Below are 18,267 nucleotides of genomic sequence, written 5' to 3' on the forward strand. Positions count from 1 at the left end.
CTGCCTCCATGTCTTCTGACACTGAGGTGTGTGTTGCCCCTTCACAACCAACAACAACAAGGACACACCAGGCAACACACACATCAGAAGAAGAAGACATGGAACAGATAACATTCACTCGCAAGAGTACCCGGAAGCCCTAGTCCCTGCACCATGCCCTACTCTGACCAAGGTCCTACGTTTTGACACATGCCAGCCTCACTCCAACTACCCTCAATGACTGTTCGGCAATCCACTGTTTAACTTGTCCACATTGGCTGTAAATGTTTCTCTCCTACCATTTGGCAATTCCTGTTCCTCTGCACCGTCTGTGACATCACCCCAGCATGTCAGGAGCATCATCCACACCCTGTAAATAGGATCACCATTTAAGAATGCACCAGAACGGACTCACCTAACATTGTTAATGGACTTTTTGCACTACTCCACCTAAAAATAAATATCACTTGCACACCTATTGTGTCTCTGTGTCATTTCACACTTCAACTGTGCAGTACATAACTCCAAAGTGGCTGTGTGGCAACCATGTCGATTCTCTATACTACTGTCCTGATTTCATGTATACTGAAACATCTGTGCAGTGGCCAGGATTGCATCATAGCTTTACTAGACTGAGGAAAATAACTGATGTAGGGACTAAGCACACACAATCATGCTGTGTTGGACAGAATGAGGCCCCATCCATAGCTATTCTAGACAACTAATGGTGGCTAAGAAATGTAGGCACCTTGCAATACTAAAACAAGAAATTATGCTGTAAAATGAAAGGAATGATAACCAAATTACACTGCATCAATCACCCTTACAGCGTATACTACCATGAAGGAAAGTCATGCTCAAGCAGTACACACATGATGTAGGTCAGCAATGACAGCAACAAGACAAGAGTGTGAACAAATACTCATCTACAAAGCTCTCCCTGAACTTCACAATGCTGTCCGACCTATCTATTTACCTACAAAATCAACTCTGGAAGCACTCTTTGTGAAGTAGGATACATACCAACCCCAAATCTTGATGATCTATGCACACTACAAATGGTGGCTCTCCCACATGGTGGATACTTACCAAGTTAGCACACGGGTAGCTGGCATGTTAAACCTCAATAGCCTGGGGATAGCGAGCATAGGACACAAATGTCATACTAAAACTTTCTGCTACACTGATGTCAAGGCCATGAAAAGGTAGCACCTAACACATCAGGTAAAGGGTTAACAAAATTTTTATTTCCAATAAGTAATAAAAGAGGCAACTAAGGGAAAGATAAACCTACACTAATCTAACCTGACTACTACTAACCCACAACTGTCCCTAACTAACCTAAGCTAAACTTACTCTACACATGTAACGAAACGATCTAAACATCAACCCCCCACCCACCATTATGAGACAAGACACATGCAGGACAACACTTACTAACCTACACACATACTACACTATCCTAAACAAACATATATTTTTTTTATTATTTTTTTTTTATAGATTATTTTTTATTATTTTATTTTTTTAAACAGGAATCCCAACATTGCCCCCCACCCACCCACCCACACAAAAAGATAAGATATAAAGAAGAAGGACCCCCCACCCTCTTACCTAACACTAACTAAGCTAATTTCCTACACTTATCCTATAACTAACCCCCCAAACCCAACTAACAGTATGAAATAGGAAAGAGGTGAGAGGGGAGGGGTAAAAGTTCTGGAGGGCAAAATGTCTACTGATTTGGCCTCCGTAGTGTTCGCCGGATGGAGCGCACCTTCCTCTTCACCTCAGCCATGTCCTCCGTCAGGGTGTCAACTTTTGCAATCAACCTGTCCAATTTCCTTGACAATGCGTGGAAGTCCGCTGGGTTGATCGGAGGGTCAGTGCAGGTCTGGGTGCCGGTGGAGGTGGATTGTGTTGGTGGAGTGGTGTGGGCACGGGACTGCCCTGCTCCCACCACACGGCTGGGTCCAGGTCTGGATGAGGATGCCTGGTCCGTTGCTGGGTCCACTTGGCCAGACCTGGTGGATGTAGTGGCGGGGGTTGTTGGGGGCACCGTTGGGGGAGCCTGTGGTGTGGCATACCACGCCCCGGAGGCCCGTTCCGAATTGTATCTGCGGGCCATCCTCCGATACCCACACTGCACCTGCAGGATGTGGCTGTACCTCATTGCCCGGCGCTCAAACTGGTTGCGAGCTGCGGCACTCAGGTTTGCAGCTGTGAAGAGAAAAGGCAAATATTGAGCATAGAATTTACAGTGGGTTGAATACCACAATGGGTAATTTGTCCATTACTAGCAATGTATTGGTTGCAGCAATTGTTACAACATAGTTCACGGGAAGGCTCAGAGGAAGTACATGTGAATCATGCATACTGAAGGGCATATCACATATAGCATATCCATGTCTCTACATGATGGATGACATCACCCTAAACTACTCATACAATTCATACCTAAGGCATTATACATTATGGCACCAGCTCGTCCGCATACTGACTTCACTACATATGTCATTCTATGTGATAAGAATCACACTCCTCACTCAATGGCATTTCGAAATAGTTGTGTGCTAAGATTGAACCCCTGGCCATGAATCATATGTCGACACTATGGGCCAGATGTAGGAATTGATGGGAAATCAACTAGCAAATTGCAAAGCTGAACGGTGTCTCTGACACCGTCTGCGAGTCACTATGGGGTCCCTAAATCCCACCTCATGAACATCAATGATGTGGGTTCCAACTTGCACCACCTTAGCAACTATGGGCACTCACGGGGATGGAGGCCTGCTGGGAACAGCAGAACTCCATAGACGTGACTGCTTTTAAATGAAGCAAGTTATTTTTCACCAAGTGTAGGCCCTTTATCTGAAAGGAAAATGAGCTGCGATTTGTTTAAATTCACAACAATTGATTTTTCGTAATTTACACAATAATTATTACTCCCCTAGACCACTGGTTGTTTTGTGTAGGAGTATTTTGGTCCACTCACAAAGGTGAAGGTTCACAATGAGGACCCCTTCCAGTCAGCAAGTTGGTTAGCATCCACTTCAAGTGGATGATAACAGCTACTCACTTTGCAACCACGTACTCGTTAGCAAATGGGATTGCCTACCACTGTGATTTGCAAGTAGGGCTGGTAAACTCCTTTATTTTTTTCATTTAGAAAAGCATTTTGCGAATATGTACATGACCACCAAAAACATTTCGGATTAGGAAACAGACGTTTGCAACTCACTAACATCAAATTATGCTATTTGCAATGTGTAGACATTTTGCTACATCTGGACCTAGGTACAAACTCAAGTCACAAATGGTGTTAAGTACGTGTAACATACTGGTTGCTACAGTCCTAGGTACCCTGTTTCACAGTAACATCCCAGTCTTTGTGGGTGGTGTGGGAAGAACAAACAACAATCCCATGATCAATGCACAACCAGGAGTGTACAGAAAGTTCAACAAGCATGTGCCTTCACACACAACACCTATGAAGGGCTAGCAACACGTTGGAGTCAGCCCAACCTTGTCACATCCCAGGTCCACACATGTCAAAATGATATGACTTAGCCCAACATAACATACTATTAGTGAGGCATGTTTTACAACACACACAGAGGAGGTAGAACACCCATTCACATGATTCAACAGAACACCTAGGCCATTGCACTCAAGTCACACACACTTCGAGGTCACCTTGTGGAAGTACATGCCCCCGGAAGATCCGACCTACAGTGTACACAGTCCATCCTCAACTAGGAAGAAGCACTTGTCATCGAAGCCATGTGCCTAAGCTATCTGGGAGACTGTCAGTCTGATATGCTGACTCAGTTAATGGCAAGTTCCTGACCAAGTCTAACATTGACCAGTGTATTCAAAATGAGTCATGCCATTCCCAATTGTCGCACTAATTGAATGACCTACTGCCCCTCAATCTGAGAGATGACTAGGTATTGCTTTACAGAAACATTATTCCAATTTGATATCACACCAAAACAACAAAGCCAATGAACGGCCAGCACATCAAATCATGAATTATCCTGAACACACAGTAATCCATCATGCTTCATTTCCAAACAATGTAAATAGCACTTAGGCAACACTCACTGTAGGTATCGGGGTCGTCAAAATGGGCCACCTCACCAACGGTGTACGGGGCTGGTCCACCTGTAAAGCATGAAAGGAAGATTATACTCAGACTGGGTGAACAGACAAATAATTTCTGTTACAATGACAGTGTGTGAATATTACATGGTAATGATACACTTTCACACATGCTCATCCTGCCTGGCTGACTTTGTATTCTAGATTATCATTGGATGAGTCTCCTGCTCCAGTGACACACCCTACTACACTCATGCAGTGGCCAGGACAGTCATGTGTCGTCCAAGTTAATCCTCCATTAGTAGGCCCCAACAATCATGTGATCCATACATCTCAGCATGTGCATCCCAGAGAGAAACATTCCACAACTGGTTCCATGAGAACTGCATGACCACTCACAATCAAACAGGCTATGTGGACAGGTTCAACACACAGCAACCAGACACACATGTGACATATGTGTGGACAACATGACTAACTTCATGTGACGTGAAGGCAACACACATGTGTAGCATCATCATGTGTTTGCAATTTTCGGTCTAGCTATGGCGTCTACATATGTAGGTATGTTGTTTCTACATGACGTACTCACTGGCCATTATGACCAGTAGAGTACAAATAGAGCAGTTCACGTGTTGCTTTTCAGACACAAATGCAACAGTACATTCCATGCAGCTACAGCCATCTGGTATGTGTTGCAAAAATGAGGCATCGGCCTGGTAGCATAGGTCTTCATACACATCCTGCAACAAATACACATTTGGACACATATGTATACCTTTGTAGCGCAGCATTTGCATCATTTTGTGACGCAGAGAGGGGGCTACTTAGCAAAATACAAATAGATGTTGCATTTTACTGCTGTTATTGGGTGTACATGTGTAGCAAAAATGGGGATTTATGTGTATACCCATGGGCCTAGGTTTCCCTAGCATAACACGCAGTCAGCTACTTATTTTGCAGATTGGCTACCAATCATCACATGTTCACGCACACATTCCTATTATTCCCATGTAATTGATTAGTACTCACCAACATAGCCGCCAATCCGGAGTCCCAGGTGGTCCAGCAGGTCCTGTTCCCTGCTGATCAGATCTGCCCAGCGGTGCTTGAGTTGATGGATATTCCTCAGACTCCCATAGACCCGGACCAGGTGATGGCGCACCTTCTCCCAACGGATTTTCCTCGCCTCCGTGTGATACCCCTGTATCACCCGGCCCCCAGCCTCCAGCATCAGTGGGAGGAAATGGCTTACGAGCCATATGAAGCCCCCCAATTCGTCCTCACCCATCCTGGACAGGCGAGGCCTACCTGACATGATGAGAGGTGTAAAAAAGTACAAACGAAAAATGAAAGAAAAAGTGGGAAATGGGGAAAGGTAGAGGTGTGAAAGAAAAAGAAGAAGGAGAAAAATAGCCCAACTAACCTCCCAAACTATGCTACCCACAACAGACTCCCACAGACAATACAAACTATAACAGGTATAGACAAAATAACACTAAACAGACTGAGACAATGTTAGACAACAATAAAAGATTGACACAAAGCCAAAATACAAGGCACACAGGACACTAAAGCAGTAAAACACAGGACAACACCTTTCACACAACCACACAGTCTAGATAACTCTGAGACTGCAAAGTGAAAGTGAAAGTCAACTCCCAGTACAGATTTGGTAAACAGGATATCCTATTACATCACTTCCTGCATAAAATGGCCGCCGTTTTTCTTTTCGCGTAATGCGTCATATTTTCACGCATACACAGATGTGCGTCATATTTTTTTGACGCATTACAGTGCACATGATGCGGAGTGTAAAAATATGATATGAATATCAATATTTCAAATTGTACATGAGATGACCTACATATTGTCCATGTAGCGTCATTTTTACCACGCATACATCATGGGCGTCATTTTTTTTACACGTACAGTAGTGCACATGATGCGGAGTGAAAAAAAATGATATGAATATTAATATTTCAAATTGTACATGAAATGACCAATATATTGTGCATGTAGCGTCAATTTCACGACGCATACATCATGGGCGTGTTTTTTTTTACACGTACAGTGGTGCACATGATGCGGAGTGAAAAAATATGATATGAATATTAATAATTAATACTGTACATGAAATGACCAATATATTGTGCATGTAGCGTCAATTTCACGACGCATACATCATGGGCGTGTATTTTTTTACACGTACAGTGGTGCACATGATGCGGAGTGAAAAAATATGATATGAATAATAATAATTAATACTGTACAAGAAATGACCAATATATTGTGCATGTAGCGTCAATTTCACGACGCATACATCATGGGCGTGTTTTTTTTTACACGTACAGTGGTGCACATGATGCGGAGTGAAAAAATATGATATGAATATTAATAATTAATACTGTACATGAAATGACCAATATATTGTGCATGTAGCGTCAATTTCACGACGCATACATCATGGGAGTGGTTTTTTTTACACGTACAGTGGTGCACATGATGCGGAGTGAAAAAATATGATATGAATATTAATAATTAATACTGTACATGAAATGACCAATATATTGTGCATGTAGCGTCAATTTCACGACGCATACATCATGGGCGTGTTTTTTTTTACACGTACAGTGGTGCACATGATGCGGAGTGAAAAAATATGATATGAATATTAATAATTAATACTGTACATGAAATGACCAACATATTGTCCATGTAGCGTCATTTTTACCACGCATACATCATGGGCGTCATTTTTTTTACACGTACAGTAGTGCACATGATGCGGAGTGAAAAAAAATGATATGAATATTAATATTTCAAATTGTACATGAAATGACCAATATATTGTGCATGTAGCGTCAATTTCACGACGCATACATCATGGGCGTGTTTTTTTTTACACGTACAGTGGTGCACATGATGCGGAGTGAAAAAATATGATATGAATATTAATAATTAATACTGTACATGAAATGACCAACATATTGTCCATGTAGCGTCATTTTTAGCACGCATACATCATGGGCGTCATTTTTTTTACACGTACAGTGGTGCACATGATGCTGAGTGAAAAAATATGATATGAATATTAATAATTAATACTGTACATGAAATGACCAATATATTGTGCATGTAGCGTCAATTTCACGACGCATACATCATGGGCGTGTTTTTTTTTACACGTACAGTAGTGCACATGATGCAGAGTCAAAAATATTGTGGATGTAAATAATAATTTGAAGGTGAAATATCAAGACACTTTTGGATACATTTGTATCTGACTCTGCATTGTGTGCACTCATGTACGTGAACAAATTATGACGGCCATGCTGTATGCGTAGAATATGGAGCAAATTTATCCAAATGTCTTCATGTGTTTAGCTTTGGAAAGGTGATTTGTCATGGTAAAACGGTGCGATGTGAGACACATTTGTGTTTGTATATGACAAATGTCCATACTTTTATGTATAGACGGCCTTCACACTGTGATGTTTGGGATACGTTAACTAATGTATTGACCATATTTGACAACATATTTGGTGTAATTGCTGATGGCTATTTTGAAATGATGTTTTTGATACCATTATGTATTCCGTCTCCAAAATGTCCCCACCTTTATGATGGGGATGCTTTTATCTGTAGTCCTAACAGGGAGTGGGAGAGCCACTTTCAGTTTTTATGGGGCTGACCATGTCCCATTATGATTTTGTGTTTCATATTTGTGTAGGACTTGTGACATGGAGGCCACACATGTGCCTTATGCATGTGTTTAGTTCACAAGTACATGATTCTTGTATGTTTTGGGGGTGGTAGAGGTGGAGTTAGGCCCCCAGCACCCTAGGATTTGACCATCCAGAATAGCTAATGTATCCATGGAGTATTTTTATCATATCCTGTCAAACCTGCAGCAGCGGGCGAATGTAAGGCCATATGGTATGAATGACTGTTGACCATTCATTCATCTCATTAGCCCATTTGACGTTTGCAGTAATGATGATTTGGAGCTAAGTTGCATACCATTTTCATATGACTAAGGGGGTCATTCTGACCGCGGCGGTCGGCGCCCGCCAAGCGGTTCCCGCCGAAAGACCGCGGCGGTCATTCTGGCTTTCCCACTGGGCTGGCGGGCGACCGCCAAAAGTCCGCCCGCCAGCCCAGCGGGAAACACCCTTCCCACGAGGACGCCGGCTCAGAATGGAGCCGGCGGAGTGGGAAGGTGCGACGGGTGCAGTTGCACCCGTCGCGAATTTCAGTGTCTGCAAAGCAGACACTGAAATTCTTTGTGGGGCCCTCTTACGGGGGCCCCTAAGGGTGCCCATGCCACCGGCATGGGCACTGCAGGGGCCCCCAGGGGCCCCGCGGCACCCCCTACCGCCATCCTGTTTCCTGGCGGGAGACCCGCCAGGAACAGGATGGCGGTAGGGGGTGCCATGGCGGATTCTCAAGGGCAGCGGGAAGTCGGCGGTACACCGCCGACTTCCCGTTTCTGGCCGCGGCTGAACCGCCGCGGTCAGAATGCCCATCGGTGCACCGCCAGCCTGTTGGCGGCGCTACCGCCGACCTCCGCCATGGCGGTAATTACCGCCAGGGTCAGAATGACCCCCTAAGTTTGCAAGACTCTCAGCGTTCACGATGTGATAATGCGAAGATTGTTTTGCTTGTCTGTGTCCCTTTCTGCATAAACTGGTTTAGTGTCATGTTACAATCTTCCTGCTAGGTTCAAACTGGGACACAACTGTGATGGTCTACTTTCAAATATTAGGTTGGTTGTATGACATATGTGTACATGTGTGTGGGAATGTGGATCCAGTATGACCTGTCTGTGTGTATGTTGTCACTGTAACTTCAAGGTCTCCTCCTGAGTTAGTGGCAGCTGATGTTGTTGCAATTGTGTATTGCTCACATCATACACTTGAGAGAAGCCATTGATGACATGTTCACGTACACATGGATGGTCCCACCCTGTCTCTGAACACGTGTGATGTGACTTTCAAATGATCTCCAATTTTGGGCTGGATGAGAGACTGTTTCAGTTGTTTGGATCCGGCATGTGTAATTGTCACATTTGTACTCTTGTTGGGCTCTGTGTATGGTAATGTAACATGTCACATCCTACCCTCTGTGCATACAGTTGTGATGTTTATTTTTGGTGTGATGAATTTTAATGGCATTCTTGATCAATGAGACGACATTCATCTTCAGCTATTTCAAACTAAAGGTGGTCAGAAATGAATAGGCCAAAGCATGATGTGGTGTTTGTGATCTGTGTTTATTTACAAGTGTGGAATACAAGTGATTATAATAAGTTAAGTAAAAAAATTGTTCACAAGCTGTTGGCGCCTACGCACTCCTGCTGCGGTGTTAGGTTGTTCCCCCTCCTGTTGCAGGCCAGCATCCTCCTCATCATCATCCTCAGGCATGTCTGGGTCCGGTTCAAGGAGGGGAATGTTCCTTTGTACACAAATATTGTGTAATATGGCACAAGTGAGTATGATTTTGCATACCATCTCTGGGGAGTATAGTAGGCTTCCGCCAGTGATGTCAAGGCAGCGGAACCTTGACTTTAGGATCCCAAAGGTCCTCTCCACAATGCTGCTGGTCCTCTTGTGGGCGTCATTGTATGCCCGCTCAGCAGCAGTATTTGGGTTCCCATATGGTGTCATTATCCAAGGCTGGATGCCATACCCCTGATCAGCTGAAAGAGAAACACAGAATGGTATCAATTAGATGTAGGAGGCACTGTTGTACGTATCTTTGATGGCAGTAGTTGTGTTGTGTTGTCTGTGACTATTTTGTGTACTAATGTGACAACCTATGGTTGTTGGTGGAAACTTTGGCATTGTTTTTTTTCCTTGGCTGAACAAGTGTTTGTTGTCTAACTGTTTGTCAGCAGGATGAATTGGTTTCTCAAGTACAGTGTGCCCTCCCTTGCATTGTGACTTGTGACACAGGTGTCCGTGTGTCCTCACTGGGGGTGTGATGATAGTTCCATGCAGAGTTGAAACATGAAAGGGTATTAGAAACGTTCATATGAACATAGCCAGGCCATCCCATCCCTTAAAAGTTATGCATTGTATTAGTGTACAGGTTATTGTGAGACTTCCAATTTGCAAGGTGACATTTAGGCAACCACAGTCATGAATGTCTTCACACTAAGCTGTGGAGTAAATTCAAATGTGTGAGAGGTTCAATGGTGACTTGTGACACATGGCTAGTGATGTGAGTACCTCAGTGTGTTCCTGTCTAGGTGTTGCTATTGTGGTGTATGGGTTGTTTATCCTAGAGGGTTTCTGTGCAGTGAGTATATAAGTAGATTTTTGTCCTTACCAACAAGTAGTCCATTGCCATACCGTCCATCCTGGAAGTGTTGGTTGATGGTGCAGTGACGGAAGATGAATGCGTCATGTACACTCCCAGGATATTTAGCCACAATGTTGCTGATCAGTCCTTGGTGATCGACTATGGCCTGCACGTTGATGGAATGTGTGTGCTTCCTGTTGCGGTAGAGGTGTTCACTCGCAGCAGGTGGCACAAGGCGTACGTGTGTGCAGTCGATTGCACCAAGGACGTGCGGAAAGCCACTGATGGCGTAGAACCCCTGTTTTGTTTCCTGCTGCTTCTGCACTGTGTTAGGGAAGCAGATGTGGCGGGGTGTCAGTCCAATGATGGCATCCAGTACTTTAGGCAGGAATGCGGAGAAAGATGGTTGTGAGATTCCACCAACCAGGGCACCAGTTGTCTGAAAGGAGCCACTTGCCAGCAGGTGAAGTACGGCAAGCAGCTATGTTTCGGTTGGGATAGTGCGTGGAGTCACTAAAGTGGGGGCCAATTGCTGTTCAATATTTGTCAGCAGCTGCTGAATGGCCTGCCAGTTCAACCAGTACCTCTGGATGATGTCTCGTTCCCTGAGGCCATGCAGGGTTGTTCGTGGGCGGAATATCCTCTCCTGCCTTCTGCGCTGTCTTTGGGGTTCCTGCTGTTGTTGTTGTGGCTGCTGTTGTTGCTGCAGGGCTCTGCGTCTACGTGCACGTTGAAGAAAAAGCACCTCCATGTCTCCCTGTTGCTGCTCTGCTGCTCTGCTACTCTGTTGTTTGTTCTGTGTGTTCTGATTAAGTACAGGTGTGTTTGCCCCATTTTAACGCCTGCCCTGACCCAGGCGTTAAAATTTCACGCTATTCGTGCTTTGCGACATTTTTTTGCGCCGCCTGCCGCGGGGGAGTGATTTTTGCCCTGAGCATAAATACCACGCACCGCTATGTGCGTCTGTTTTTAGACGGGAACGCCTTCCTTGCATCTCATTAACGCAAGGAAGGCGTTCACGCTAAAAAATGACGCTATATGCCCATACTTTGGCGCTAGACGCGTCTAACGCCAAAGTATAAATATGGCGTTAGTTTTGCGCCGAATTTGCGTCGAAAAAAACGACGCAAATTCGGCGCAAACGGAGTATAAATATGCCCCAAAGTTGTAAATATGGTGCAGCGTTTTTGCCCCCAACACCACATTAGAGTAAAAAAAATGACGCTAATGTGGCTTGGAATGGCGCTAGGCCACAAGAAATCTGGGCCTTAAATTCTAAGGTACACAGGTTTTAGAAAGGATACTCATAAGTAAAGGAAGGTTTCTTTCAGGCCAGTCAGCACAATAAATCACATTTATCCTTACCCACTCTAATCGTAACATTTTTACATGAGGAGCAGTAATGCATTCACATAAAAAGAAAAAAGTGTACCATCCAGATATAAATTAACCCAACACTCAAAGCTGAATAAAAATTAAGTCATATTGTTCTGAATAGTAGTGTGTAATTGCTTCTATATTTTAGCATGCGTTATCGGTCATAACTGCTAAGAATCGTGCCCCAAAATTGAAATTTCACACCTTCCTAACATTTTATTTTTGTCTGTCCAATAACATGTATTGCAACAAACTGAATAAACCGACGTAGCTGCAAACACCCTTGATGACGTGCCTCGAGAGATAAAAACAATTATTGAAATATTAGTGCCATCTAGTGGTCTGTTTTGATTTTGAGGCTCCTGCCTAAGAAATCGAACTTACAGGTCAAGACCAGTCTTTTTCGATAGAATGCTTGCCTCTTAGTACTTGGCAGTCTGGTCTATGTTGACATTGTATTTTACAACCATATGCCATTTTAAAAGATAGAATTATTAAAGTTGTGATTGTATTACATATCAAGCAAGTCTGACCAGTGGCAATGGAACAATTTTGAGAGTGGGGGTGCTGCGATCAATGTTACGTCATTCAATAGGGATAGTGAAAAATTGTGGCATTAGACAAAGGACAAGTGTAGTGAATGAGTATCCCCATTCTGCAGGAGAGTGGTAGGGGAACAGTTTGGGCCCAGTGGTGCATTTTGGAGCATAATGGCCCATATTTATACTATTTTTGCGCCGCATTTGCGTCATTTTATGACGCAGAAGCGACGCAAACTTACAACATACAATTATGGCCCATATTTATACTTTTTAGCGCCGCATTTGTGCTATTTTTTGACGCAAATGCAGCACAAACTTCCAAAATACAATTGCATTTTGTAAGTTTGCTCCGATTTTGTGTTAAAAAAACTACCCAAATGCAGTGCTAAAAAGTATAAATATGGGCCTATATTTTGTAAGTTTGCGCTGTTTTTAAGTAAAAAAATGATGCAGACGTGGCACAAAAAAAGTATAAACATGCCCCTATGTCTTGAATATATGAATAAAGAATTGCACTGTAGGGCACTGTCGTTTACAAAGAGAACACTTTCCATTGAAATTGCCAATCAATTTGCATCAGACGTACAGCTTTACTGCTAAACATATGGCTTACAAACGATAACGTGTTCAAATCTGGGTTCAGTCCACATTTATGATTTGCGCTTCACACAAATATCTTGATGTATGCTGATCCAATTAAAATCCCTGTTTTCATCGCACTTCAAAACCCCCAAGAAAAACGACGTGACTCATTTGTACTTTCCTAGGTGCTGATATATTTTGAAATATTGTATAGTTTATATACAGCTATTTAAATTATGTTGTGCGTTAGAAACAGTTGACGTCCCACAAACCTTCCTTTCAAACTCGCTGTGATCCAGCAAGATTGTCACTTTGTTCACAGTACAAAATCCCCTGACCTTGCAGTTAGAGAAAGGGAAAGCAAACATCAATCTCCTTGTTAGAACAAGCCCCAATTTATCATCAGATTTTGTCTGACATTAGACCTCTGTCTGTGGCTGCACAGCAAGAGCAACATGATAAAAACAAAAGCTAACGTCCTCTTGTAAGTTAAGGTTGTCATTTAGTCAAACACTGGTGCTGAACCTCATTATCTTCCACAATCAAAAGGCTTCAGTTGTTGATTTATCCAAAGGAAATTGAATCCGATATACCTAATGAATGGTGCACACATACAGTGCTAAGAAAGTCCTTTTTAATATGGCAAGCTGAACAAACACAGAATCCATTATTATTCAAAGGTAGTACATATATGTTTTTGCATGAAGAGCTAATGTGTTTTGTCCCACAACAGTCGGGACTCTTCCCAGGCTATAAATCCTAAATGTGCGCTGCTCAGTTTATAATCTAGCTGCAATCTTCAATCTAAATTTGTGAACACTAAAGAGAGAGTGAAGCTCATGTCAAAGATGTTAGCTTTTAAGTTTTATGATGTAACCACAACAAAAAAATGTAAGAGCAGCACAAGGAAAGGTAAGAGCTAAAAAGGTCCTAGCCCTCTGCATAGGAGTAACGTAACAAGGCCTGAGCGATGCCACTGTGCAAAATTCGAATGGCTGAGAGTAGACGATTACTGGAAGAGTTGCATGAGACTTACAGTAGCTTTTTCATTTATTTTAGGTGCTTCCTTTGAAAAGATTATCTGTCCTGATGATGACCCATTAATGATTTGTTCTCATATGCTGGGTTGAAATGTCGACAAGATTGGATGTGGATTTATTTCAAAATGAATAGTGACTTCTAGACACCTTCATTATAGGGGTCTCTGTGAAGATCATAAACATTTTTAACCACATTTAACCACTTTTTTACTGTATATAACACTGTGGCACCTTAATCACATTATTCACCTATACTGCACCATCACTCTAGGAGCACCTATTGTATTTAGAATTTGCATTTATTATTTTTTACTCTGGCATAATGAAATTGAAATTGTTTATCAAATAAAAGGATGAAGAATAAGATAGGTTCATTGCTACAAAAAAAACTTTTGAGTTATTTTTAACTAAAAGGTTATACTTCCCTCTTGGGGCCAACACAATTTTGATATATATTTATATTTCCAGGTCCAGGGGTACCTGGGTTTGCCTCATTTTCTTTCTTATTGATTTCTGAGCAGTCAGTAGGCTGCAAGGGCACAGATTTAATAGATATAGTGAGACTGGGAAGCTCATTCTACTTTGTTTTCTAGAAAATTATGTCGGACAAAGATACACTATCATACACCGAATATTACATAAATAGAATACTAAAGGGTCCTTCAATCATTGAGAAAACGTTTATAAAAGTGGTTGATTCTCTAGAAAAGATAGCAAAACTGGAAAGGATTAAAAAAAAATTAGTGAGAACACAGTCACAGGGACATCTTATAAAAGGATACTTACTCTGCATTGGGATCCCAATACGATTACAAGTAAAGAACAAGACAGTCATATTTATAGAAGATCCCAAATATAGAACCAATTTTCGTTTCGTAGCAAATCAGTGCTCTCGACATTGGATGGTTCTAGGCATCGATACAGCATTAGAATATATAGAGAAGTTAAAAAACGAGATTGCGATATAAACCAAAGAAAGAGCAGAAGATACTGCACTGACAAATGCCAAAGAAGATTTAGAATCTCTTGAGAAAACGTATAGTAAATTTATATACATCACACAACAAAAGAAGTTAGATAAACTAGCAAAATAGCTGGTAAAGTAAGACAAGAGTATAACATATCCTTATTTACAAGCTGAATACTACAAACAAGATGAAACTGGCAAATATGTAAACAGTGGAAGAGGGGGGTTTAGAAAATGTACTACCTTCTCTCATACTACAGCATTAGACAGCTCTGATAGTGAAACACTGGGCCCTAGTACGTTAACTAACATAGGTGGACAAGGACACACAATCACATAACCTTTTTTAGCAAGAGGTCAGGGAGATGTGAACACACAGAGAGGGAGAGGAGGCAGAGGGAGAATCAAAGGCCGGTGTTACTTTCAAGAATCTCATGGAGAACGACAAACCAGACATCAACAATATTCTTGGTAATAGAAACGATTGACAAAGATATGTCGGAAACCCAGTTAGGCTCTAAAGTTACAGTTACATCTGAACTACCACAGCTTTTGCCTGAACGAATCACCAGTAGTGATCCATTGTATACCCAAGGGGTTCCCACTACCAAAGACCGTAGCACTGGATGTGATACCCATAGCACCACATAGGGGACAAATTCAGGGTACTCCAGTCACTACAAATACCCCTGCTCCTAACAGCTCAGAAAACATGGCCCAAATACAAACTTACAACTAATGAGATTTCCGTCCTTAGCAAGGGCCTATCATTTGAACCAATGGCATGTACCAATTTTTTAACTGCTAAGATTTTTTAGAAAAATAAGATTAAATTATTTCTGTGGAGTAGTGACTGGTGGCGGCAAAACAGATATACCAGGTTTAAGGCCACTATCTTGCTTTACATCCCCTCCACACACTATGCCGAGTGAGATTTTGTCCTTTGAAAAGATGGTTCTAAAAGAGGTTGATATATTAAAAAAGAAAATGAAGTATGTGAAATTCAATCTAACACAAGATGAGAATATGGTCATTAAAAAAACTGAAACAAAACCCTGATGTAGTGATTAAAGCAGCAGGCAGAGGTGGTAGGATAGTCGTTCAAGATGTGACAGACTATTGTGTGGAAATTTTGAAACAACTCAGTGATGTCCTATGCTATCGAAAGATTATGGGCACCCGTACTAAAGAACTACAAAAAAAGATTGAGAAATTGACCAAACAGGACCTGGAACAGGGATTTTTAAGTAAGAATGAATATCAATTCTTTAAAAAAGAACACTCAAGACTACCAGTGATATACACCCTACCGAAGATACACAAAAGACTGGAAAATCCCCCAGGCAGACCGATTGTGTCAGGATGTGGATCGGTCTTAGAATCACTTTGTCAGTATCTAGATTTCTTTCTGAAACCCTTTGCCCCAACAGGAGGCTTTAGGTGTAGTAACGGAAATATTAGATTTATGTCCTTAGCCAGTACAGGTACCAACTTGTTTCTTGGTCTCATTAATGGACTTAGCCATGACTTAGAAATAATTTGAATTCAATAATTGCTACTATTTTCAAGTCAAATGTATAACAATGGGAGCAAGCTTTGCACCAGACTTGGCGAATTTGTTCATTGCTGGTTTTAATAAACAGAATATTTTTAATTTCTCCAACCCCTTTCTAGGTAATATTAGAAAGTGGGCAAGATATATTGATAATGTCTTTTTAGTTTGGAGAGGTTCAACAATAGACTTAGATCATTCGATACATGGTTCAATACATGGAGTGAAGATACACAATTCACCATGGAACATAGCAAAGGAGAGTATTCCATTCCTAGATTTAAGAATAGGAATTGACGAGGACAAACTATTTATGTCTCTATTTAGAAATCCAACGGAAAAGAACACACTTTTAAAATATAATAGTAATCATCCGAGAAATTTGAGATAACTTGCCCTTTTGACAATTTGTGCGTATTCGCAGAAACTGTACAAAGAAAGCTGATTGTTTCAGGAAATCTGATACACTTTTTGATAGACTGATTGAGAGAGGATATCAAAAGAGATTGGTTCAAGTAGCTAGGAAGCTGGCATGATACAAACACAGAGAACGTCTCTTGGAGCCTAAACAAAGAAAGAACAAACTAAATAGACTTACCTGTGTCACCACATTTGGTGCAGCTAGCAATGCTATTATAAGGAATATTAGACGACAGTGGGAACTAGTCCTGGAACATCTTATAGAAAATGACCTACCACTCTTTTCTTTTAAAAGAGGAAGGAATCTCAAAGATGCTTTAGTAAAGGCGGCTTTACTCCAAACACAGAGAGTTTCCCACAACACACTATGGAATCTCCCAGCAGTGGTCAGCCATCATAATTGGGGACAATGCCTAGCATGCAAATTTAGCTTTAATACAAATTAATTTTGTTATGACAAAAAAGTGGTTACTTTGTTTTCCTTTTCCAATTGTAATACGCATGATGTTATCTATGTGATCTGGTGTCCCGGTAACCTGATGTACATAGGAAAAACTACGCAAAAAATAAAATGCAGAATTCTACAGCACAAGAGCAGGATCAAATGCTGCACCGCTGGGGCACCCCTTGTGGAACATTATCAGATGGAACAATATGACATCAACAACATGACGTGGCAAGTCATTGAACAGATCATGCAGGGACCTCGGGTGGAGACAAAAATAGTCTCCTCTCCAAACATGAGCTGTACTGGATGGATAAATGTGAGACAATAATGAAAGATCTGAACACATTGGAGGACTGAAGACAGGCTTAATTATCCTAAAAGGATTGATAATTGGATTTGCTGACATGAATGATTATTTGTTCTTAATTCAATGTTTATCTGGAAAATAGAGGTGACCCCATCAAGACAACCGTGAGCAATAATAATTATTTTATCACTAGTGTGAATCTCCTGATGAATTACAATGTTTTTCATGAGATAAATAATAACGATCCAAGTGACTATACATAGAAACATTTTTCTTATCACAAAGCGACGACTGTCACAACTATTCTCTTACTTAATGATTATATGAGACAAATGTTCACAATTTAAGTGATTAGCATTATTATTAATCCAAAATAATAATGTTGTCTGACCACAAAGAGGATATTAGTATAACTATCCTCCTTCTAAAAGTTTTAAGAAAATTGTAGAACAAAAGGAGACGTGCTAAAAGGGCTGACACAACTGTCACACTGTACAAATATGGGTTTACAATTATAAATGAGTGAAAAGAACTCAGTTTAGGTAACACTAATATTATTTTTGAACACCAGAGGAAGCTCCAGGGCTACCTCGTGCCCGTTACATGCTTTTAAAGTCTATAAAAGCTGGCGTTTTTGGCGCGA

The sequence above is a fragment of the Pleurodeles waltl genome, chromosome 2_1 (assembly GCF_031143425.1).
Source record: "Pleurodeles waltl isolate 20211129_DDA chromosome 2_1, aPleWal1.hap1.20221129, whole genome shotgun sequence".
Taxonomy (NCBI): domain Eukaryota; kingdom Metazoa; phylum Chordata; class Amphibia; order Caudata; family Salamandridae; genus Pleurodeles; species Pleurodeles waltl.